Source organism: Taudactylus pleione, unplaced genomic scaffold (genome assembly GCF_031769625.1).
Source record: "Taudactylus pleione unplaced genomic scaffold, aTauple2 ptg000039l, whole genome shotgun sequence".
In the NCBI taxonomy this organism is placed as follows: Eukaryota; Metazoa; Chordata; class Amphibia; order Anura; family Myobatrachidae; genus Taudactylus; species Taudactylus pleione.
The window spans coordinates 4,862,609-4,886,914 of NW_028284441.1; positions in this window are offsets into that span (position 1 = coordinate 4,862,609).

Here is a 24,306-nt window from a genome sequence, read left to right on the forward strand (position 1 = left end):
AAAGTGTACAATAAATCCAATTATTGAATAAATACCAGAGTGCTTAATAAATTAAAATGCATAGTAAGCATAAGACCCAAATAAATAAATATCAGGATGATGCCAATATATAATTAAAAAACATACAATTTATTCAAAAAATATATAAATAAAACAGAGATATAGCTAAAACAGAAAAAACAATGGGGATGTTCAGAAATAAATTCTCAGAATATTCGGTGCAATTTTTTAATAAACTTAAAAGCTTATCTGAGTCAAGGTTCCACGGAATACAGGGCCTGATTCAGAACTGCTCATAAGCGGCCGCTTGTTCGCTCCGAGCGATGTTCGCACATCTGCTCATGCGTATGGGTTTTAGTACGCATGCACGAACCAGTCAGTGCGGTCAAAAATCGTGTGCTTGCAAAATAGCGAATGCCTGCTAATTTGAGTGACAGAATGAGGCATTTGTGGGTGGTAACAGGGGAAGGTGCTTGAAAACGGGGAGTGGAGATCTGAACGCAGGCGTGCCAAACGGTCAAAACGGGCGTTTTAAGGGTGTGCATAATTAGCAAAGCAGCGTCATCTACCACGTCACTTGGTTGTCTTTTAGCCTGAACTGTTCGCATGATTGCGGTAGGAAAATCCAACCACAAGCACTGCGAGCAGTTCATACGCCTTTCGATGTACTCGATTAATCTAATAAATAGCGGAGATGACGTATGATGCGAGCGGCCAGGGGGCGTTTATTCCAAAATAGTGAGCGCTTGTTTTGTTCGCTCGTTCAGACATAGAGGCGTCAACAGACCGCAAAGAGCGAGAGCTTAATTAAAATAGCCAGCCCTTTTTCTGAACGAACGTCCACAAATAGCGTCTGGCTCTGAATCAGGCCCACAGTTTTTCCTAGGACAAGAGATAGGGGTCCCAACGCATTTCGTCTGCTGACTTCTTCATGGGAATGTATTGTGTGTTCACAACTTCCAATCTGATGTGCTGCACAACAGATGGAATGATGCAATGTATTAACATTAATACTGTAACAATATATTTTCCAGTCATAAGGTGGATTGTGCAGTGTGTACACTGGTACGATATATTGTTACTTCATATAGGCCAATCGCAAGACTGTCAGATCGTTCCGGTGTGCACCCAGCTTAAGAATATTGCTAGCTTATTAATAGGGTCTGGGCTACTCCCTGGCATTAAGCCTGTGTGAAAGCCAGTCTCCATTATGATACTAATGGCCTGAGGGACATATAAATGGGACTTATCAAGTTTGGACTGTGCATTATAGGAAATTTAAGAGGAAAAGGTAAAACTTTGAAAAAAAAAATTCTTACTAGAGCCTGCAACCAAATGCAATCTGATATATTTTATCATCTGAGGTCCCAGTGGGCCACTTCTCCTCCTGAAAATCCTATGGGCGCCATTAACCTACTAGTTTTACTTGTCCATCTTTTCATTCTCTGTCTCTACATCCACCTCTTAATCTCCAACACTTTTCCTTCCCATTGGGGTACTCCAAAGCTTTTCCTTCCCCCTCCTCTTGTCCCTCTACATTATCCCCTCATCATCTCATTTGGCCTTCACTATTACCTCTATGCTGTTGATACAAAAATGTACTTCTCTAGTGTCATCTTCTTTTTGATGGCTATCTTTCACTGGATGTCACAATGCTTCTTGAAACTCAACATCTCCAGAACTGAATTCAGCATCTTCAGCCCTAGGTGAGGCTCCCTCTCAACCACCCCTCAAACACACCATCTCCACTACCAAATTTCTCTCCTCCTCTGTTGACTGCATCTCCCTTTTCTGTCCCAAGTCCGTTGTTTGGGTGTCATCGTTAACTCTGCTCTTTCCTTCTCCCCTCACATCCAGTCAATCTCCCAATCCAAGATCCATCACTTTCGCTGGGTGCTACTAAAACTCTTATTTATTCTATCATCATCACTCGTCCTGACTACTGTAATCTGCTTCTCTCTGGCCTTCCCATTGCCTGCTTTGTCCCTCTTCATCCATAACTCTGTAACCCACTTAATTTTTCTGTCTCATTGCTCTACCTCTGCTGCTCTCCTCTGCCAGTCATGTTCCTGGATCCCTGTCCTACTCAAATACAAATTCAAACTTCTCTCTCACCTACAAAACTCTCAACACTCTACTTCTCCATATATTCTCAGCATTTCCACTCATACTACCTCATTTCCACTTCGCTCTGCAAATGACTGCCTCTCCTCCTCCCTGATTATTTCCTCCCACACTTTCCTTCAGTACTTCTCCTGTGCTGATCCCTATTTATGGAATGGTTTCTCACTACCTATCAAGCTTGCCTCCAGCCTCTCAGCCTTCACACGTGCCCTTAAAACTTATCTCTACATTGAAACCTATGACCCCTCCTTCTAATCTCCCGATTTTGCACTCCTCTATTCTGATCACCTCACCCTCTGTGTCCACCCATAGTCTCTTTAGATTCTAAACTCTTTCCCGCAGGACCATCTCTCTTCTGTACTCTCTTAATTATTTAATCTTAAAACTGCAGTTATGTAAATATGCATATACATAAAACTATGTTCTTGCCTCATCTTGCACTCATGCACTGTGATAAATGTTTTATTCATTTGTACAGTGCTGCAGAGCCTGTGTGGTGCCATATAAATAAATGATAACAATAATAATTACTCTAACTCATGTGTTTCCTTGGGTCCCATAGGGCTTTAATCCACCTCTGGCTGTGGGCACTGCATCTTCAGTGGCTGTAAAAATAGAGATCATTGATTGCTGTAGTGAACCAATATTGGATTACACGGAAAATTTCCCAAATGCTTGATGGATCGTGAAAGCTGCTGATTGTGTTCATGGTCTGTCAAGCTTTTCAGGAAAGTGTCAGTGTGTACTGACACTGCATTCAGTATATCAGAAAAAAATTTCACTCAATACCGGTGACACAGCACATATTTTGCCAAATGAAAAACTTTTTTTGGAAAAAACGAAAATGAAAATGAAAAAAAAATGTTTTTGGAGTCACAATTTATAATGAAAAAATTAGGCCCTGGTAAAGATTCCTTACATAAAAGTATACTCTTTATAGGTGCAAATCAGAGTATTATTATTATTATTATTATTATTATTCTTCTTATTATTATTATCTACAAATTCTAAAAATATCAGAAGTTTTTAAAAAGTCAATATTAAAAGCAAGGTCACAGGCTAAATGGTTTTACATGTGTTGGGAAACCCCAAATTAACTTTTAATATGCATAATAATTAAAAGAAGGGTGTATATTATCTTTATAATAAAATTGACTGTTGAAAAAAAATATGTATTCATGGAATGCAATGACAGTTGGTATAAATTCTATCTGTGTAAGAGATGCATAGGAGAAAGTGAGTGGGAGGTGATAGAGAGACTGGGGGAGGGAGAAGGGTGGGGAGATAGTGTTGGGGTTGGGAAGAGAGTAAGAAGGTTAGAGGTGGGGAGAGAGCGTTTTGAGAAGTGAAGGAGAGAGATGGAGAGACAGAGAGATAAATAAATAAAAGCAGCAAGTTAGGTAAGTTAGAAGGTGGGTTATTAATGTAATATGTGTGGAAGAGGGTATTAATATAATGTGTGTGAGTGAGGTTATAAATATCATGTATTGGCAGCATAAATTAAATATGGGGGCCTTTGGGAGCTATTAATGCAATGTTTCACCTATATATATTTAGCAGCAGTTAAGCAATTGTAATTTAATATATATATTTTTTTATCAAATATGTAGTATAGTAAGCAGTATAATGTGGTTGGATGTGGTATTGGAAACTTAAATAGTTGTGAATAATGAAAATGGATTAAATCATATTTTGTGTATGTCTTCTAGTGGGCACAACAACACAACATAGCGAGCCATTAAACTAACAACATACAGCTAACATTTTATACTTTCTAAAATAAATCATTGTAGTGTAATAGGATAACTTAGGCTGCCATCTCTACTATTGATCTGTACCTGATCTTAAGCTATTATCTGTAAAACTGATATATATTCTCCTGATTCTCCCAATTTTTCAGTTCAATAGTCCCTGTTGTGATCCGCAGCAGGTGCTGCCACACTCAAAAACATAGCATGGTAATGGGGGCAGCTGTCATGCTGTCCAGCATTGTAGCTCTTCCAACTTTTAGTTCTAGTTGCTAGGCGATTGTACTCAGAATCTTCTCTCACTCTCATCTCATGAAATTTGTCACAGGTCTTACTACTAAAGCTGCATACACACACAAATGATTTTTTGAACGATTATCGTTAAACGATATCATTTAACGATAATCGTTTGAAAATAATCGTTCACTTTCAGAGTCAAGCGATGAACGATTATCGTTCATGCGCGTTCACGTTTGTATTAGTTTGTAGTTTGTAGCTCAATCAGACTTGTCAACTCAACGATTTTCATTAAGGGAATATGCAAAAATCGTTTGTAGTTCAAAAATATTGTTCATTACACTTTACAAAATCTGACAGAAAATCGTTCATAAAATCGTTAATAAAATCGTTGGTAACAAAATCGTTGTGTGTGTATGCACCTTTATTGTTGAAATTTGAAGAGTGCTACTGCACAGATCCTTTGATGTTACTTTAGGGAGGCATCAGTACATAACCAAGATGGCCACCTATTGGTCTTCTGTGCATGTGCAGCGCCATCTTGTCAGTGTGAAGAAGCACCACAGTGGTACACAGACATGTTTCACTTAGTGAGACCCTGCGTTATACTGCATTCCACACTGTTATCACCTTGCTACACTGTAATATCCAAAGATAGGCCACTACTACTTGGAGCTGAAGACCTAGTGTCTTCCAAGTACCTTTGGAAATATAGTACACTCAAAGAAAAGTTACATACTGTACTATAGGTGAAGGCCTCACAAAGTAGTTCTAGAGATCTCATTATCTTCACAGGTGTTTCTCTAATAGTCTGCCTAGTCAATCTCATAAAATTCATCAGAATGCCCCGTCCCCCACCCTAAATTCCTTATTCATCTTCTTACAGATTTTCTCGTGAGTTAATTGAAACTAGTATAAAATATAAAAGATAGTCTGCAGTAAATAGAGTATTCAACTTAATTGGATGTCCTTTGTCTATCAGGGCACTATCAATATATTATGTGGGCTACTAATTGGATGTCCTTTGTCTATCAGGGGACTATCAATTTATTATATGGGCTACTAATGCAATGTGTAGCCTCTACTTTAAATGTGGGGGCTAATCATGTAAGAATGTGATGGTTGTGGGTAAATAGGTCTCATAATTATTCATGGATACTGTTGATTTAATGTTGGGGCTTGTTGTTTGAGACTAGAGAATTTACTCGTCTGTCTTTCCATGAGGTGAGTAGTATGTGTTACTTTTCTAAGCAGGGTCCAAGATTCCAGGCTCAAGACAAGCAGGAATCAGCTGCAGCAGATGTCAAATCACAAGTACTGTAGGAAAGAACAATACTGTATACCAACTGCCACTGACACCTGTAATCTGCATTGCCTTACACTTTATTGGCAGATGCCTACAAGTTTGCAGTGCATAGTGGGTATGAACAAGGAGGTTAGTCCACACATTGATTCCAAGCCAGAGTAGGATTTATTGAAGATAACAGAATACAGGTGATAAAAGATATACAGCAGTCAATACAATGAAGTTGTAATCTCTCTTGGCCAAGTACTGTACAGCACTGTACAGCACTGTGAGGCTCCAATACAGTCAATGACAGGCTTAGGCACATGCAGACCCTTTTATAGAGCCAAGTAAACTAGTCTTGCACTTGCAGTCTAATTGGCTTGACCTTTAAGTGTGGTGACTTAGACATGTGATGAGTCATGCACAATAGACATGTGATAATATTGTGGATGATCAATCATGCACAGTCAATGACACGGACATGTGATGTTATTGAGTCAGATGAATCATACAAAGAGAAAGCTTGTAGCGTTTAACCATTTAAATACATGTCAAAATGCTTGACATGTACTTGAAATGCATGTAGGGGAAGATGGGGCTAGTTGTTACAGAGGCATGTTGTTACAATGTATCTAAAACAATGCCCACATCACGCCATGGATTGTGCGACTGGGAACACGTTTGAACATGTTACTGTCAATGCTCAGCGAAACGACGCTAACGCAGACGTATTTATGTAATAGGTACCTAAACAAACTTGTATTTCTTGTTCCAAAGTAATGTTTTTCACCTAGATTTGAAGTTGTATCTTGGCTGGACTGTTAAAGGTAAGGGTTTATCATTCATTTTGTTAGAATCATAAACCATTAGTGTATATTATCATTGTTATAATCATGAATCGAAGCACGGATATCAAACTATGGTCATCTTGGTTATCTGATGTCACTTGGGGCAAGTTGTTACACAATATCGGAGGTAAGTTATTACTCACTAACACTCCAATTAAAGACCAGCTAGAACTAGAGGCAAATATAAGAAATGAAAACAAAAGAGGCAAAACTACAGAAAGTTAATAAATCTTTACTCTGGAATGAAGGCAAAAATAAAAAGATGACATAAAAATCTAAAAAAAGGAAAGAAGCCAAAACATGGTCGACTTCTGAAGATGAGTGTTTCTGTATAATGTGTGCTAAGAATTACAATCTGTGGAAACCTGACCAGGACTAGGTCCAGTGTTTTGCATGTAAAGGGGGGCCTCATATTGCTTGCTTAAGAGGTGATGCAGTAGCATTTACTTGCACTAATTGCGAAGAAGAAATTAGCAGTGAAGACGATGAGTGATGTCTGTTATTGTCACCAGACTATGGGCCTGATTCAGAGCCGGACGCTATTTGAGCTCGCTCGTTCAGAAAAAGGGTCCGGCTATTTAAATTGAGAGCTCGCTCTTTGCGGTCTGTTGACGCCTCTATGTCTGAGCGAGTGAACGAAACATGCGCTCGCTATTTTGTAAAGACGCCCTCTGGCCGCTCGCATCATACGTCATCTCCACTATTTATTAGATTAATCGAGTACATCGAAAGGCATCTGAACTGCTCGCAGTGCTTGTGGTAGGTTTATCCTACCGCAATCATGCGAACAGTTCAGGCTAAGAAACAACCAAGTGACGTGGTCGATGACGCTGCTTTGTTAATTATGCACACCCTTAAAATGCCCGTTTTGACCGTTTGGCTCGTTTTCCGACCGCAATGACTGGTTGGCGCATGCGCATTATGACCAGGGGTGTGCACCGGCCACTTTTCGTGTTTTGTGTTTTGGTTTTGGATCTGGATCTTTCTTCGTGTTTTGGATCTGGATTGGATTTGCCAAAACCACCCTTCCGTGTTTTGGGTTCTGGGTTTTGTGTTTTGGATCTGTATTTTTTTTAAAAAAAGCATAAAAACAGCTTAAAATCACAGAATTTGTAGGTTTTTCTGCTCCTATGCTATTATTAACCTCAATAACCTTAATTTCCACTCATTTCCAGTCTATTCTGAACACCTCACACCTCACAATAGTGTTTTTATGTCCAAAAGGTTGCACCGAGGTAGCTGGATGACTATGCTAAGCGACACGAGTGGGCGGCACAAACACGTGACCCATCTAGGCGTGATACTGCAGTGGCAGACAGGATGGCAGTTTGAAAAACTAGGCCCCAAACTGTACATACTGCAAAGAAAAAAAAGAGGTGCAAGATGGAATTGTCCTTGGGCCCTCCCACCCACCCTTATGTTGTATAAACAGGACATGCACACTTTAACAAACCAAACATTTCAGCGCCAGGGTCTGCCACACAACTGTGGCTGAAATGATTGGTTCGTTTGGGCCCCCACAAAACAAGCTGGCAATTAATCTGTCCCTGCACAAACTGGCTCTACGGAGGCAAGATGTCATCCTCATCCTCCTCATCCACCGATTCCTCACCCTCTTCAGTGTGTACATCCTCATCATCACAAAGTATTAACTCGTCCCCACTTGAATCCACCACCACAGGTCCCTCTGTACGTTCTGTAGGCTGGTCTCCCTGGAAGAGCTGATAATTCATTTTGATGAACATCATCTTCTCCACATTCTGTGGAAGCAACCTCCTACGCCTTTCGCTGACAAGGTTCCCGGCTGCACTAAACACTCTTTCGGAGTACACACTGGAGGGGGGGCAACTCAGGTAAAATAGAGCCAGTTTGTACAGGGGCCTCCAAATTGCCTCTTTTTCCTGCCAGTACAGGTATGGACTGTCTGACATGCCTACTTGGATGCTGTCACCGATGTAATCCTCCACCATTCTGTCAATGGTGACAGTATCATATGCAGTGACAGTAGACATGTCAGAAATTGTTGCCAGGTCCTTCAGTCCGGACCAGATGTCCAAACTTGGTCCTGCCTGCCCTGCATCACCGCCAGCGGGTTGCTTAGGATAGCTAAGTTTTTTCCTGGCAGCCCCAGTTGCGGGAGAAAATGAAGAAGGAGCTGTTGACGTGTCACGTTCCGCTTCAGCTGACAGTGTGTTCACCAACAGGTCTTTGCACCTCTGCAGGCTTGTGTCGGCCGGAAAGAGAGACACCACATAGGCTTTAAACCTAGGATCGAGCACGGTGGCCAAAATGTAGTGGTCTGATTTCAACAGATTGACCACCCTGGAATCCTGGCAAAGCGAATGAAGGGCTTCATCCACAAGTCCCACATGCCGAGCGGAATCGCTCCGTCTTAGCTCCTCCTTCACTTTCTCCAGCTGCTTCTGCAAAAGCCTGATGAGGGGAATGACCTGACTCAAGCTGGCAGTGTCTGAACTGACTTCACGTGTTGCAAGTTCGAAGGGCTAGAGAACCTTGCACAACATGGAAATCATTCTCCACTGTGCTTGAGTCAGGTGCATACCCCCTCCTTTGCCTATGTCATAGGTGGATGTATAGGCTTGAATGGCCTTTTGCTGCTCCTCCATCCTCTGAAGCATATAGAGGGTTGAGTTCCACCGCGTCACAACCTCTTGCTTCAGGTGATGGCGGGGCAGGTTCAAGAGTGTTTGCTGGCGCTCCAGTCTTCAGCACGCAGTCGCTGAATGGCGAAAGTGGCCAGAAATTTTTCGGGCCACCCAAAGCGTCTCCTGCACGCCCGTCGCTTTTCAGAAAATTCTGCACCACCAAGTTTATTGTGTGAGCAAAACATGGGACGTGCTGGAATTTGCCCAGATGTAATGCCCGCACAATATTGGTGGCGTTGTCAGATATCACAAATCCCCAGGAGAGTCTAAGTGGGGTAAGCCACTGGGCGATGATTTCCCTCAGTTTCTCTAAGAGGTTGTTGGCGGTGTGCCTCTTACTGAAACCGGTGATACACAGCGTAGCCTGCCTTGGAACGAGCTGGCGTTTCTGAGATGCTGCGACTGGTGACGCTGCTGCTGTTGCTGCGTAAGGTGATACATCTACCCAGTGGGCAGTCACAGTCATCTAGTCCTTAGTCTGCCCTGTTCCACTTGTCCACATGTCCGTGGTTAAGTGGACATTGGGTACAACGGCATTTTTCAGGACACTGAGGACACTTTTTCTGACGTTTCTTTACAGTCTTGGTATCGCCTGCCTAGTGAAGTGGAATCTAGATGGGATTTGGAACCGGGGACACACTACCTCCATCAATTGTCTAAATCCCACTGCACTAATGGCGGATACCGGACGCACGTCTAACACCAACATAGCAGTCAAGGCCTCAGTTATACGTTTTGCTTCAGGATGACTGCTGTCGTACTTCATCCTCCTCGCTAAGGACTGTTGGAGGGTCAATTGTTTAGTAAAAGTAGTGGTGTTCCTACTTCCTCTCTGGGATGATGAACGACTCCCAGCAGCAGCAACAGCAGCAGCGGCAGCAGGAGACGTAGCAATGCAGGTTCCTCCGGAGGAATCCCGGATAGGAGAGTCAGTCATGCCAGTGACATGGCCTGCAGGACTACTTCCAATCCTGACTAAGGAGGAAATTGACGAGGAGGGAGTTGACGGTGTGGTTTGCAGGCGCTTGGATACAACAGGACAACGGGATTTAGGTGTCCCTGGACTGCTTACGGTCTTAGCCAAAGTTTCTGAACTTGACAGTAACTTATTATGAACGCGCTGCAGGTGCCGTATAAGGGAGGATGTTCCTAGGTGGTTAACGTCCCTACCCCTACTTATTCCACCTTTACATATGGTACATATGGCAAGACAGTTGTTGTCCAGATTTGGATAGAAATATTGCCAGACCAAAGAGGTGGAATGTTTGGTCTTCTGCCCATGCATGATCGTGATGGGCTTTTTCATCCCACGGACAACAACTGTCTCCCCCGAAGCCTGATTTAAACAAACCACATCACCATCAGAATCCTCCTCGCCAACTTCCTCCTCAGTGCCAACTACACCAGTATCCTCATCCTGTTGTACTTCAACAGTGACATCTTCAATTTGCATATCAGCAAGTGGACTGTAGGTGCTCCTTTCAGTACTTGCAGGGGGCGTGCAAATGGTGGAAAGAGCCACCTCGTCCCGTCCAGTGCTGGGAAGGTCAGGCATCGCAACCACCACCACACTTGGACTCTCCTTGGGGATTTGTGATATCTTCTTAGAATGCACAGTTCTTCGCTGTGCTTTTGCCAGCTTAACTCGTTTGATTTTTTTAGTGGGAGGAGGGCTTCCATCGTCATGTGAAGCTGAACCACTAGTCATGAACATAAGGAAAGACCTTAGCCGTTCCTTGCCACTCCGTGTCATAAATGGCATATAGGCAAGTTTACGTTTCTCTTCAGATGATTTAAATGTTTTTTTTAAGGTCATTTTCCTGAACTTTGTCATTTGGGATTGTATGTGGCTTCTACTATGACATTGGGCATCGGGATTGGCAGACGACGTTGATGGCATGTTATCGTCTATGTCATGACTAGTGGCAGCAGCTTCAGCACTAAGAGGAAGTGGTTCTTGATCTTTCTCTATTTTATTTTTATCGGAGAAAGTTTGGTCCTCCATTTATGTTATATCGATTTGATATATACGTGCGGCTAAGGCGCACACAAACAAAGAAAATATTTTTTTATTTTTGCTGGAGAGTAGTGCACTTTGTGGGTTACACCACCCTTTAAGAAATGAGCCAGCCGACTCTTTACTTATGGGACACAGGCGCACGCTTGGCGCTGCTCCTTTGTTGATGCACTTGCGGCTACTGCGCACACAATTCACAAACACAGAAAAAATATTTTGTTATTTGGTTTGGAGTGTACTTTGGTGGTTACAGCACCCATTAACGGTTAATCCAGCCGGCCCTGTTCTTATGACACAGGCGCACGCTTGGCACTACTTTGTTGATGCACGTGCGGCTACTGCGCACACAATTCACAAACACAGAAAATATTTTTTTTTTTGGTTTGGACTGGAGTGTACTTTGGGGGTTACAGCACCCTTTAACGGTCAAGCCAGCCGGCCCTTTACTTATGACACAGGCGCACGCTTGGCACTACTTTGTTGATGCACGTGCGGCTACTGCGCACACAATTCACAAACACAGAAAATATATATTTTTTTGGTTTGGAGTGTACTTTGGGGGTTACAGCACCCTTTAACGGTCAAGCCAGCCGGCCCTTTACTTATGACACAGGCGCACGCTTGGCACTACTTTGTTGATGCACGTGCGGCTACTGCGCACACAATTCACAAACACAGAAAAAATATTTTGTTATTTGGTTTGGAGTGTACTTTGGGGGTTACAGCACCCTTTAACGGTCAAGCCAGCCAGCCCTTTTCTTATGACACAGGCGCACGCTTGGCACTACTTTGTTGATGCACGTGCGGCTACTGCGCACACAATTCATAAACACAGAAAATATTTTTTTTTTGGTTTGGACTGGAGTGTACTTTGGGGGTTACTGCACCCTTTAACGGTCAAGCCAGCCGGCCCTTTACTTATGACACAGGCGCACGCTTGGCACTACTTTGTTGATGCACGTGCGGCTACTGCGCACACAATTGACAAACACAGAAAAAATATTTTGTTATTTGGTTTGGAGTGTACTTTGGGGGTTACAGCACCCTTTAACGGTCAAGCCAGCCGGCCCTTTACTTATGACACAGGCGCACGCTTGGCACTACTTTGTTGATGCACGTGCGGCTACTGCGCACACAATTCACAAACACAGAAAATAATTTTTTTTTTGGTTTGGACTGGAGTGTACTTTGGGGGTTACAGCACCCTTTAACAGTCAAGCCAGCCAGCCCTTTAATTATGACACAGGCGCACGCTTGGCGCTACTTTGTTGATGCACGTGTGGCTACTGCGCACACAATTCACAAACACAGAAAATATTTTTTTTTTGTTTTGGACTGGAGTGTACTTTGGGGGTTACAGCACCCTTTAACGGTCAAGCCAGCCGGCCCTTTACTTATGACACAGGCGCACGCTTGGCACTACTTTGTTGATGCACGTGCGGCTACTGCGCACACAATTCACAAACACACAAAAAATATTATTTTTTTAGCACTTGGGGGGAGCACCCCTGATGGACTGAGCACCCCCTGGACAACACTACAGCACCCCTTTAGTACTGGGACACTGCACAGGACTTTGGAGTGGACACAGCCCCTATGGAGAACTGACTGCACAACACAGTCCAGCCTGCCCCTATGGACTTTGAAGTAGTGGACACAGCCCCTATTAACAACAGCAGCACAGCACAACACAGCCTGCCCCTAAGGACTTTGAAGTAGTGGACAACAGTAGCACAGCGCAGCACAGCACAGCACAACACTACTCTGCTCTGCACTACACTACACTACACTACACAGCCCAGCCAGCCCTAACTCCCACCCTCCCTCTTCACTGTCCACAGCCGAGTGAGAAAATGGCGCCGACGCGGGTACCTTATATAGGATCCAAAACCCACGAGACCCGGAAGGCGGGATGATGACGTTTTGCCTCGATTTCAGATCCGAGTCAGGCGGGAAAAGTCGAGCCTGACTCGGATCTGACTCGGATCGGGGGGGCTCGGGGGGGTTCGGATTTCTGAAATCCGAACCCGCTCACCCCTAATTATGACCCATATGCATGCGCAGATGTGCGAACATCGCTCGGAGCGAACGAGCGGCCGCTTATGAGCGGCTCTGAATCAGGCCCTATATGCCAAATAGAATCTGTATGAATGACTGCCGGGAATCTTGCGGTCAGCATTTTGACTGTCGGTTTCCTGGCTGCATCCTATGCAAAATATATGCCAAATATGATTTTGTGATAAACGTACAGTTTTCTAATGAACACTTTTTATATCAAGATATTGTATAAATTATTTTTTCTGTAACAATTTGCCCCAACCCTGTAACAACTTACCTCCATCTAAAGACAGATTGTTATGATTATTTGTGTTCCGAAAAACATGTTTTTCATTGTTAATAATAATTATTGGATGTAATTTGCACCCATTATAAATAGAAGAAAAAATACTGTTTTGTTTGTAAATTTTTATGTTTGGTTGTGATTAAAGATTTTTGAGATATTTGAATTGCTCTATTGTAATAACTAGCCCCTAGTATAAGCAAAGGACCCATATCATTTTTATCTAGCACTAAATCCTGTTACATCATTTGCTGTGTTGCATGGAACCTGAAGCCACTGCTGATATCTCCTATGCTTATTACAACTACAGCAATAACTGAGCCTAATGCTGCAGGCTACAGGAAGTGAAAAATATGCTACCTCCTATTGCTTATAACACATGTTGCACCATTGATCTAATGAGCAGCTGCAATCATACACAGAGCAGCGAGGAAAGGAATTGGTATGAAATACCGACAGTCGAGATCCTGGTGGTCAGAATCCCGATGCTGGGATCCCAACAGGGTTAACATACCGACACTTGGTGGGCAGTATGCTAACCCTCCCCCTCTCCCTACCCTAACCCTCCCTCTTTGGTGCCTAACCCTAAACTCCCCCCCTAGTGCCTGAACCTAACTCCCCCTCCATGCTCCCTAAACCTTATCCTCCCCCTTAGTGCCTAACGCTCCCCCTAGTGCCTATCCCTAACACCTAAACCTAACCCTCCCCCCCATCCCGTTACTTACCTTTGGCATCCTGGTGGTCGGGTTGCCAGCACAGGGATTCGGACCGGCGTCTGTATTTTGGCACCGGTATTCTGGCACCGGTGATGTAAGCGTCAGCATCCCGGTCGCCAGGATGCCAAATGCATTCCGTGAGGAAGGACTTAAACTTACACTTCACATTGGAAAAAGACAATTAAAATATCTACTGTACAGGTTATAATTAGTGCATTCAGAATGTGTTGTTTATACGTACACTATAAACAGAAATGTCAATATACTAGTTTAACTAATGTCACCAATGAGTGGTGTGAAAATTAAAAATGTTGTAGTGTACAGTAATGGGGCCCATACATCTATACCATATCGGGGCAATTTCCCATTCTGCCGACGCCAGGGTCGGGAGATAGGAAAAATCCAATATGTTGGACAATCTCGATTCCCAAATTCTGACCCAAAAATTGTCGCAATCGGCAAGTCTGGGATTTTTAACATGCTGAATTTCCCAGATGGATTGCCAATCATCGATGTCCGCAGATCTACGTTTTTGATCAGTGGATCAGATCGTCATTGACAGAACGGCCAGCTGAGCCATAAATGTATGACGCACACAAGTCTTGTAATAATTTACAGTCGGAAAGTACATTATTCCTAATCTACATGAAATTGATGTAATCAGAACTCAATAATTATACTCAGACAATTCAGTTCACTATTTCTAAAACTATAATTTATCAGAGTTATATATACTGTCATTACTGGTGCATTCTAAGTATTGTCGAAGCCGGATGACTGGCTTAGACCGAATCTTAAATTAATATCTGGTGACGCCATTTTGTGTCACCCCTGATAACGCCATATTGTGTTGCGATTATTAGCGTTGTGTGTCTGCTTTGCTACCGCATATTGTTGAAAGTCCTACCATAACCTATATGCACATAAATAATACATATAAAAGATAAAAGACGCACAACGCACAGTTGCCCTGTTCATTAAAGCACAGATAAGCACTAATCACATAAACGCACAATGCATACAGCGACTTTGCGCAATATTCTCACACGCACACATGCAATCACTTATAAAAAGGTTCCCAAGCATTAAGCTTAATATTAGAGGATTTATTAGCTAATACTTATGTTGTGAAATGTAAAGTATATTAAATTTAAGGTATAGAGACTAGGAGACAAGTCATTTTGGTACCATTCTAAATCACTGTTTATTTGCAGATCTCCGGTTCTCCGGCAAGGAGATCACATCATGCGTCTGCAAGTTATGAACTATATGAAATTAGTGGTTAGAATGTAAAGCTGTATGTAGTGTCTTTTGACTAGTTTAAACGAGTTTTTCGGTGGGAAAACCACACAAAGCAACGTCTGAGGAACTGGGACATACCCCCAGTGATGCTCTATGAACTGTCCAATGATCTGCATCGTATCAGAAGAACCAAGAGCAAGAACCAATGGAATTATGCCAGCTCGTTTCTATTGTATTGTCCACTCTCTGTAAGATATATAAATTAGCGCTCTCGGTCCTATAGGCAGTCATCTTCTTTCTTTCTTTGACGGAGGCTTCACGCTTGATGCCGGGAAATCTGGATCCAGAGCACTATCGTATGTATCGGCTGTACCTTTGTATTTAATTGTCTTTTGAAATAATTGTATTAGATCAAAGCGTGTAACTTTCTTTTATTGCAATAAGAACTTTTGTGCTTTGGAACTACAATATAAGCCTGGAAAGCGACTATTTCTTATGTGATAAGTAGCGCTAAACAACGATATTTTGGGTGTATAGATTTAGGGGTATCAATAGTATAAACAGATTTGCAGAATAATAACTGAAATGATTATTATTGTGATTTAGATTTAAATAAAGGAGACAACTTTTACAAATAACTGGAGGTGCTCTTGTTAACCCTGTCACATGTGACTGAAAAATGCTATACATAAACATGGTCAGTGGAAGAACATACAGTATATTGTGGGTACACAAACACACCCAGAACCGACTCCAATTGATTTAAAGTAGAGATGAGCGGGTCCGGTTCTCAGAGGACCGGACCTACCCGAACTTCCAGATCAGAGGCGAGAACCGAGCTCGGCTCAGGGTTTCTTTCCTGACTCGGATCTCAAAACGAGGCAAAACGTCATCCTCCTGCTGTCAGATTCTCACAAGTTTTGGATTCTATAAAGGTCCCGGTGATTGATGCCATTTTCACTCCGGGTGTGGTTGGTGAACTGAGCAGACGTGTTGCTGTCACTGTCTTTGTCAGTTTGTTGACCAACTTGTCCTGTCAGGGTCTGGGGCTGAAGGCTGCTGCTGTGTTGTCCATAAAGGAGCTGGGGCTGCAGTATATAAAGGGGGGTTTCAGTGGGTGCTGCAGCTGCTGTGTCACTTGTCCTGTCAATCAAGGGGCTGCTGCTGTGTTATTATACATAAGGGCTGCTGTTGTTGTCCTGTCCGTCAAGGGCCTAGGGCTGCAGTCCATAAAGAGGTGCTGTGTTGTCCAGGGGGGTGCCCTGTCAATCAGGGGTGCTCTTCCCCAGTGTAAAATAAAATAAAAGTACTTTTGTGTGTGTGTGTGTGTGTGTTAGCAACTTTCCTACGCTATTATTGTTTAGTTACACTGCCGGCCAGACCGCAGTTTTTGTCCACGTATTTGTGATTCTGCACTGCAGGTGGTCTGTTTGCACTCAGCAGGGGTGCTTTGTCATCCAAAAAGAAGGGGTGCTTTCTGTGTTGTTCATCAAGGGGCTGCTGCTCATTCAGGGGTGCTCTTCCCCATTGTGAAAAAAAATGCTTTTTTTGTATGTGTGTTAGCAACTTAGCTGCACTATTATTGTTTGGTGACACTGCCGGCCAGACTGCAGTTTATCATCCACTTATTTGTGAATCTGCAGGTGGTCTGTCCACTCTTGGCAGGGGTACTTTGTTGTCCATAAAAAATATTGTTCGGTGACACTGCCGGTCAGACCGCAGTGTAAGTTTGTTGATATGGAGGACGATCAAATGAGAGGAGAGAAGGAACCACATACCAGTCTTGCAACTGCTGCCTGCAGTCATGACGATGCAAGGATGCCAAAGTCATCTACGAAGGCCAGTGCCCAAGGGCTTAAGTCAGGGCATTTAAAATCAAACAAGCAATGTTTTACAGTGTTAAAGAAAAAAAAGTAAAAGCTAAATTAGCTGCAGAGAAACAACAAATTGGCTATATGCCATTTACTACATGAAGTGGCAAGAAAAGGATAAGGCCTTGGCCTTTAGTTATGACTGGTGGTTCTGCATCTTATGATGATGTAAGCTCTTCTCCATGTAGAAGTGTCAAAAAAATTTTAATCGCTAAGGCACATGAACCAACTGTGTGCTCAGAAAAGTCACAGATCCCCGAGGAGAGTCCAAGTGTGTCCGCGGTTGCCATGTGTGAGCCTGACCTTTCTAATACTGTACTTGGAGAGGATCCTCCTTCCACCATTTGTGTGCCTTCTGCAAATGTGGGGATGAGCAGCACAAGTCAACATGCTGACGGAGAAATCGAGGATGATTCTGTGGAATTGCACCAGGAGGATATTTCTGTAGTTGGCACTAACAAGAATAATGAAGATGTTGCTGATGAGGATGTTGATACTGAGGATGTTGTTTGTGTAAATCAGGAAACATTTGTTGCCCATGGTATTAAAAAGCCCTTTGTCATGCTGGGGCAAAAGGCAAAAAACTACACTTCTCATGTGTGGAATTATTTCCACCCAAATCCAGACAACAGTTGTCATGCCATCTGTAACGTTTGCCAAGCAAGAATGAGTAGAGGTAAGGACCTTAACCATCTATAAAACCTCCTCCATATTTCAACACTTGCAGCGCATTAATCAAATTCCGAAGTGTTTGCAAAATTCTGAAACTTTGGCTAAAAACTTAGCAATCAGTCCAGCATCACCTAGCTGCTCCCTTCTCTCTGTTAGATCCAAGCGCCTGCAATCTCCACCACCAACACCTGCATCATCAAAATCCTCAATCACGAGTGGAAGTAGTCCTGCTGCATCCAATTTCATAAGCATGACTGACTCCTCTCCTATCCGTGATTCCTCAGAAGGATCCTTGAGTGCTACACATGTTGCTGCTGCTGTTGGGGGTGGATCTTCATCCCAGAAAGTGACAAAGAAGACTACTACTAGTAGTAACTTAAAAAAAAAATTGACTATTAAACAATCCTTTGATAGAGGAAGTAAGTATAATGCTGTCACCCAGTTGCACAGCGGATCACTGATGCTATGACGGCTGTGCTAGTATTAGATGGTGAAATAATAGAAAATGAGGATGATAGTGTGGAGGAAGTGCAAAAAGAGGATGAGGGGGAAATTTGTGTCCTATCTGATGCTAATGAGGATGTTTATGATGAGGATGTTGTTTGCGTAAATCAGCCACCAGTGGCAGCAGTTGTTGCTCGTGATAAAAAGAAAGCAATTAAAGCCACGTCTTGGGTGTGGAATTATTTTAATCTAAATTCTGGCAACAGTTGTGAAGTTCCATTTGTAAAGCCAAAGTTAACAGAGGAAGGGACGTTAACCATCTAGGCACCTCCTCCCTGTTATGTCATTTGCAGCGAGTTCATGCAATTTGTTTAACAAAATTATAACAATTTGTAAATTAATAACAAACAGTCCAATATCAGCTACCAGCAGTTTGGACCAGCACATTCAATCTCCACCACCAACACCCTCACCATCAACCTCCTCCTTAATAATTGAAGGTAGTCCTTACAAAAAATGTTTTATGGGGGCCCAAACAAACCAAGGACTTCAGCCACAAAAGTTTCAGTCCTAGTCGCTAAAGTGCTTGGTTTGTTAAACTGTGCATGTCCTTTTTAATATCCCACATAAGAGTGTGTGGGAGGGCCCAAGGACAATTCTATATTACACCTCTTTTCTTTTCATTTTGTACAATTTGGGGCATTGCCGACTGACATTATTAATTTATTATAGATTATTAAACTGTCATCCTATCTGCCACTGCTGTGTGGCAATGTTTCATAGATGTCCTATATATTTTTAAACTGCCATGTGTTTGTGCCACTGCTCTGCCACTTACTTTAGCCAAGCTTTTGGCCTATATTGGTGAAAAATAGTGAAATCAATATTGTGAGCTGTGAGGTGGTTTAAAATGCCTGGAAATGCCTGAAAATGATTGTTATTAAGGTTAATAATACTGTAGGAACAAAAACAGGCCCAAATTATGTGGTTTTAACTGTTTATATCATTTTTGGAAAAAAATCCAGAACCAAAACGAAAACACGCAAGGGTGGTTTCGTAAAACCAAATCCAAATCCAAAACCTTGAAAGATATACAGATCCAAAACCAAAACACAGGGGTCGGCACACATCCCTAGTTTAAATGTAGGTATTTAATTATAATAAACATTAAAATAAGGGAAAGTAGGGAAGAATGATTTAAAAGATGCACGCAAAACGTGCTGAAAACAAGCATAAATCATCAAAAATGGGAAACTTATTTTTTGTATTAAATACTCAGATTCATAAAAAAAGAGTATTTTATAACAATACTGGAGATAGAGACATAATGAAAAATAGAGCCCATGTTATATTAAAGACAGGTACTGTACAGCACTTAAAGGAATTGTAGGTAAAGCAAACCTTACACAGAGGGTGGCATAGATTTTCAGTTTGCATCCAGAACATGTTGTCATGGCAACAGGAGTTCTAAAGCTTAAAAAGAGTGGATTATCCAGTTTATTCAGCAATATAACAAAATACCAGGAATATTAAATTGACGTTCATGTAAACATTCATTGTACAATAGGTCATGCTCAAGCTCAATACGTTACCCCACTGAGCCCCACGTGATGATGTGCGTTGTTAAGGTTAATAAATTAACCTCGTCAATGCCTTTTGTTGAGTCCTTCTTAGATTCATCTTGCATGTGAAAAACTAAACACCCCCGTGTTCCCTTTTATGATGGGTCAATAAAATACCTCTACTTCTTACAGTTGGTGAGTTCTGTGGGAGTGAAAAATGTGAGAGTAAATGCAAATGCAATTTATTAATTCATTGACTTATGTTGCCAATTGTTATCCCATCCACTAGATGGCATTCTTGTATACCAGCCAACTTAACCCACCCACTCCAAGAATCTGGCTTGTGTAGTGTACTAGCATCTTCTACACAGATGTATATGTGAGAGCTAATAAAAGAATAGAATGGATAGAATCATGGCTTGGAGCCCAACTTTCCTTGAACTAGTACCGTTTAAAAAAAACTGTACATTTCATTCTGTTGACAAAGTCCACTAACCTATGACGTTTCACAATGCTACCTAATAGAATATGACATTGACCACGTTACTTTTTTCATATTTTAATTATTCCTTCTGTTTCCTACAAGTCTTATCCACATGCATCAGTCATCGATCACCTTGTGGTCATTATATGTATTGCTCCATTTTTATCACCTTTCAGGCAAAATTTCAAGTCTTTGAGGGTAAATTTACTAATCAGCGGCTTTGATCCCAACATTTAAAGTGGAGCTGATAATAAAAGCACATGCCGTGTATTGCTTTTAATACTATTATAAATTTTGGGGTCTAACCCAGTGGCGCACTCAGGGGTTTTTTCAGAGTACTCATAGAACCCATGTCCCGAACCAATTACAGATGTGTGCAGACCCCCGTGAGTTGGTTCTAAATCATTGTCGTATTTTGTTTTTTTTCAAAACACTTCAAGTTCACTTCTAACAAGCATACACAAGAACCTGTTTGTATTGGATTGCAGGTGCTAGCTAGTGTCTGACAAACATATACAGTAACAAAGATGTCTGCAGTCTTTTACATGCTTGGCACCTACTCCATCTACCTACAACTCTTTCTAATGGTGACTAGTATATAGTATTGTAGCATGAACTACAGTCCACTCCTTCTCCATACACTCTCCTTTGTGAAATGGCACATAAAATCACAAGGGAAGGACTTACATGCAATCCATTTTTGAGGTCCAAGATCCGAACTTGGTGAGGAGACCTGAGCTGGGACCTGGTTCTACTTGAAACCCCAAAGTCACCTTGAGTTGGGACTTGGTTCAACTCAGAACCTCAAAGTTCGGTTCGGTTCAGCTCTAAAACCAATTTTTTTTTAATGAGAGGGAGACTCTTGTCTCCATTGCCATGATCGGAGCTCTGATTGGGCTGCGCAGCAGCTTCTCTTACAGTTTTCGTGAGGATGGCTGGTGGGGAACTGCTGCACAAACATGGCAGCTACTCTTGCAGTGGGGAGTAGGGCAGTTTGGAGATGACTGGTGGTGTTTTGAGCTGTGGTGCAGGCAATGGTCAGGAGGCATGGGGGGATAGCATATCTGTGTGGGGTGGGTTACCACTGAGAGTTGTTGGCAGAAGGGAGTCCTGTAAATAGGTGCTGCTGGGGTCTGGTTGGGCAGCGGAGACCGGGGGGGTAGATTTGCCTAACTTCGCCACCTGCTGGACTCTGTAGAACAATGGTCAACGGTTTTGTGCTTTGGATGCCAGCTACTTGGATATTGTCCCCGGAGGAGTGCTTTTGTGGTGGTTTGAGGGGATTGGAAGTTACTGATGTGTGGTATGTGGGTTCATGTAATATGATCAAATGTAATGTGTATTATAGTTTATTCATATGTCTTTATTGCTTATAGTGAATACCCCCAGAGAAAAAAAATACATAGAAACCTTTATTGATTTATTTTATCAGAAATCAACCATGGGGAAACCCTCCTTTAAAAATCCTGTGTTTTCCCCTGCAATCTCCCCCCTCCAAGAAACAGCAACCTGCAAAAGCAGCCACATTTTTAAATGTATCCCATTGGGCATATTTATCACAATCTGCATTTTTAATGCTGATGTGATAACTATTTTCACATAAATTCGCAAAGTGAAGATGAATATCTTTGCACACATTTGCTAAAATCCTCTTGCCAGGAGATGGGCTCCCATAAGAGCCTGTCCTGATGAAGAGATGGAAGCAGTATGATAGCGAAACACTATCACGCTTCTTCCTTGTTTGGATCCCCTGTGCACACTGCCTATGTGTAGCCATCGGCCAAGTCTGTAGCCCATAGGCTACTATAGGGTAATGCATATGGAGATGGCTTTAACCTATTGGAGCCAAGCTCAGTAAATCTGGCAGCTTTAGAGCCCCTATAAAAACCTAAGGGGACTGCGTCTGCTGTTGAAAATGGAGGGACCGAGCAGATATCCTCCATAACACATTTGGGGATACCTAATATTTGTGAGTATACCCTGAAAATGTCTATAATATCCTGCAAACTAGAGATATGCGCCGACCCCCATGTTTTTGTTTTGATTTTGGATCTGAATTCATATACGTGTTTTGGTTCTGGTTTTGCAAAACCGCCATCAAGTGTTTTGGTTTTGGATTTGGATAAAAAACAATAAAAAAACAATAAAAACAGCTAAAATGTCTGAATCCAAAACCCGACTACGGTTTTTAAATTGGATTTCCGAACCAGCAATAGATCAGAACCGGGATTCGTTTGGAACCGGGTCACAAAAGTGATTCCATACCTTGACCAGGTTCTACTCGGAACCCCTAAATTCGGGTGTGTTCGGATTCCAGAAATCCGGACCCGCACATATCTACTGCAAACATTATTTGATAAATCGGTCCCTTTAGAGGGAATGCTGGCTCCTGTAATCCATGCTATCATTTAAGTCTCTTATAACCTTGCATATGTGTAAGGTGTGAATGCAATTGTACAATTAAAGTATGAAAAGCATTGACTGACGCACACAGCTTTATGTGAACCAGTGTTGTGATTCTATAATATGAAAGAAAAAAAAGAATTCCTGTTCAAATTGACTCACATTACCATGGCAACTTTGCATGTACCTTTTAATAATGATTTTAATACCAAACAAAAAATAGTTCAGAGAATCATGTATTGACTTTATGCTTGTACTTGAAAGCTTATTCTAATTATTGTTTGGTTCTGAAATATTCTTTTCCATGTTTACTTTATTTTCTAAACTATTTTGACAAAGTGGAAATGTACTTTCTGTCATGAAAATTAAAGTCTGCCACAGCTACACAACGTTCAAAGGGCCTGATTCAGAGCCGGTCACTCTGACCAGAGCGCTCGCTCTGAATCAGGGCCCTCCTCCATTAAAATGGAGCATTCTCCTGGACGCTCATATAGCTGTGGGTCACCACCCACAGTATATACGAGCGTCCAAAAAGATGGTTGCGATGGTCTTGACCATCGCGACCATCGGACTTGCGACGGAGACCCTGCGGTAGGGTCTCCCTGCCACAAGCCCTGGAGTGATTTTGGCTCTATCAGAGCCAAAATCACTCCCACTGACATCACTAGCGATGTCAGTGGGGCCGGCTTCAGACGGTAGGCGTTCCCATGGGAACGCCTCCGTCTGGCAGGCACGCCCCCGGCACGCCCACCAAAGGGGGCGTGCAGTCAATCAACATCGACAGCACGCCCCCTTTGGTGCGAGACCCGGAGCGACAGCTTGGCTGTCGCAGTCCGGGTCTCGCGCATGCGCACGATGGAGCTCCCTCCGTCATGCGCATGCGCAGTGGGGAACATCGACCCACTTGCGAGCATACTGCCGCTTGCGAGTGGGTCTGAATGACCCCCAAAAGTCCGATGCAATCTGCTCAAATGGAACAGGGATAATAGGAAGAGATACCAGGGGAGTTTAGTAATCTGGTTTAGGGGCAGGCTGCTGGCATACAGTATCTCTTGACTGCCCTGCGAATTTCCAGCCAGTAAAATCTCTAAAGCACATAATTTAGAGTTTTCTTTTCTCCCAAATTCCCTCTTCCCCATAAAGTGTGTATGGGCTACTGCCAATACCATAGGGACGTGTACCTGTGGTCATAAGAGCTCATAAATTATTTTATCCTGTAACACTACTACCGTATTTAGCAAGTACCCTCCTTCTAGGATAAAGTATGGTTCTCCCTCAGCCGGTCTCTCAGTCTTCCATACTCCATTCACTTTCACCACATATCTGTAGGCATTGTCCAATGCACTATAATTAAGCTGGTCTTGAACAAAGTCCTGGAGGGTTACAGTCCCAAAAACTGGGGACCAATCTTCTCCACCAGCTGGCAAGGTTTCTGTTTCCCCTCATCCTGATCCAGTCAGGACTTTTTCCCATCTTCATGAATGCGGCACTGGTCTAGTTACACCAAAGACTGATACCCAGGCTCCAGATACTGCTGCTTCTTGGTCGATCTCTCCAGTTCCGGGTTCTGAATAACAGGATCAAGTATGGTCAGACGTCCGGCCGGTGACTAAGATTTCGGCATGTCTGGACCGATCCTGTCA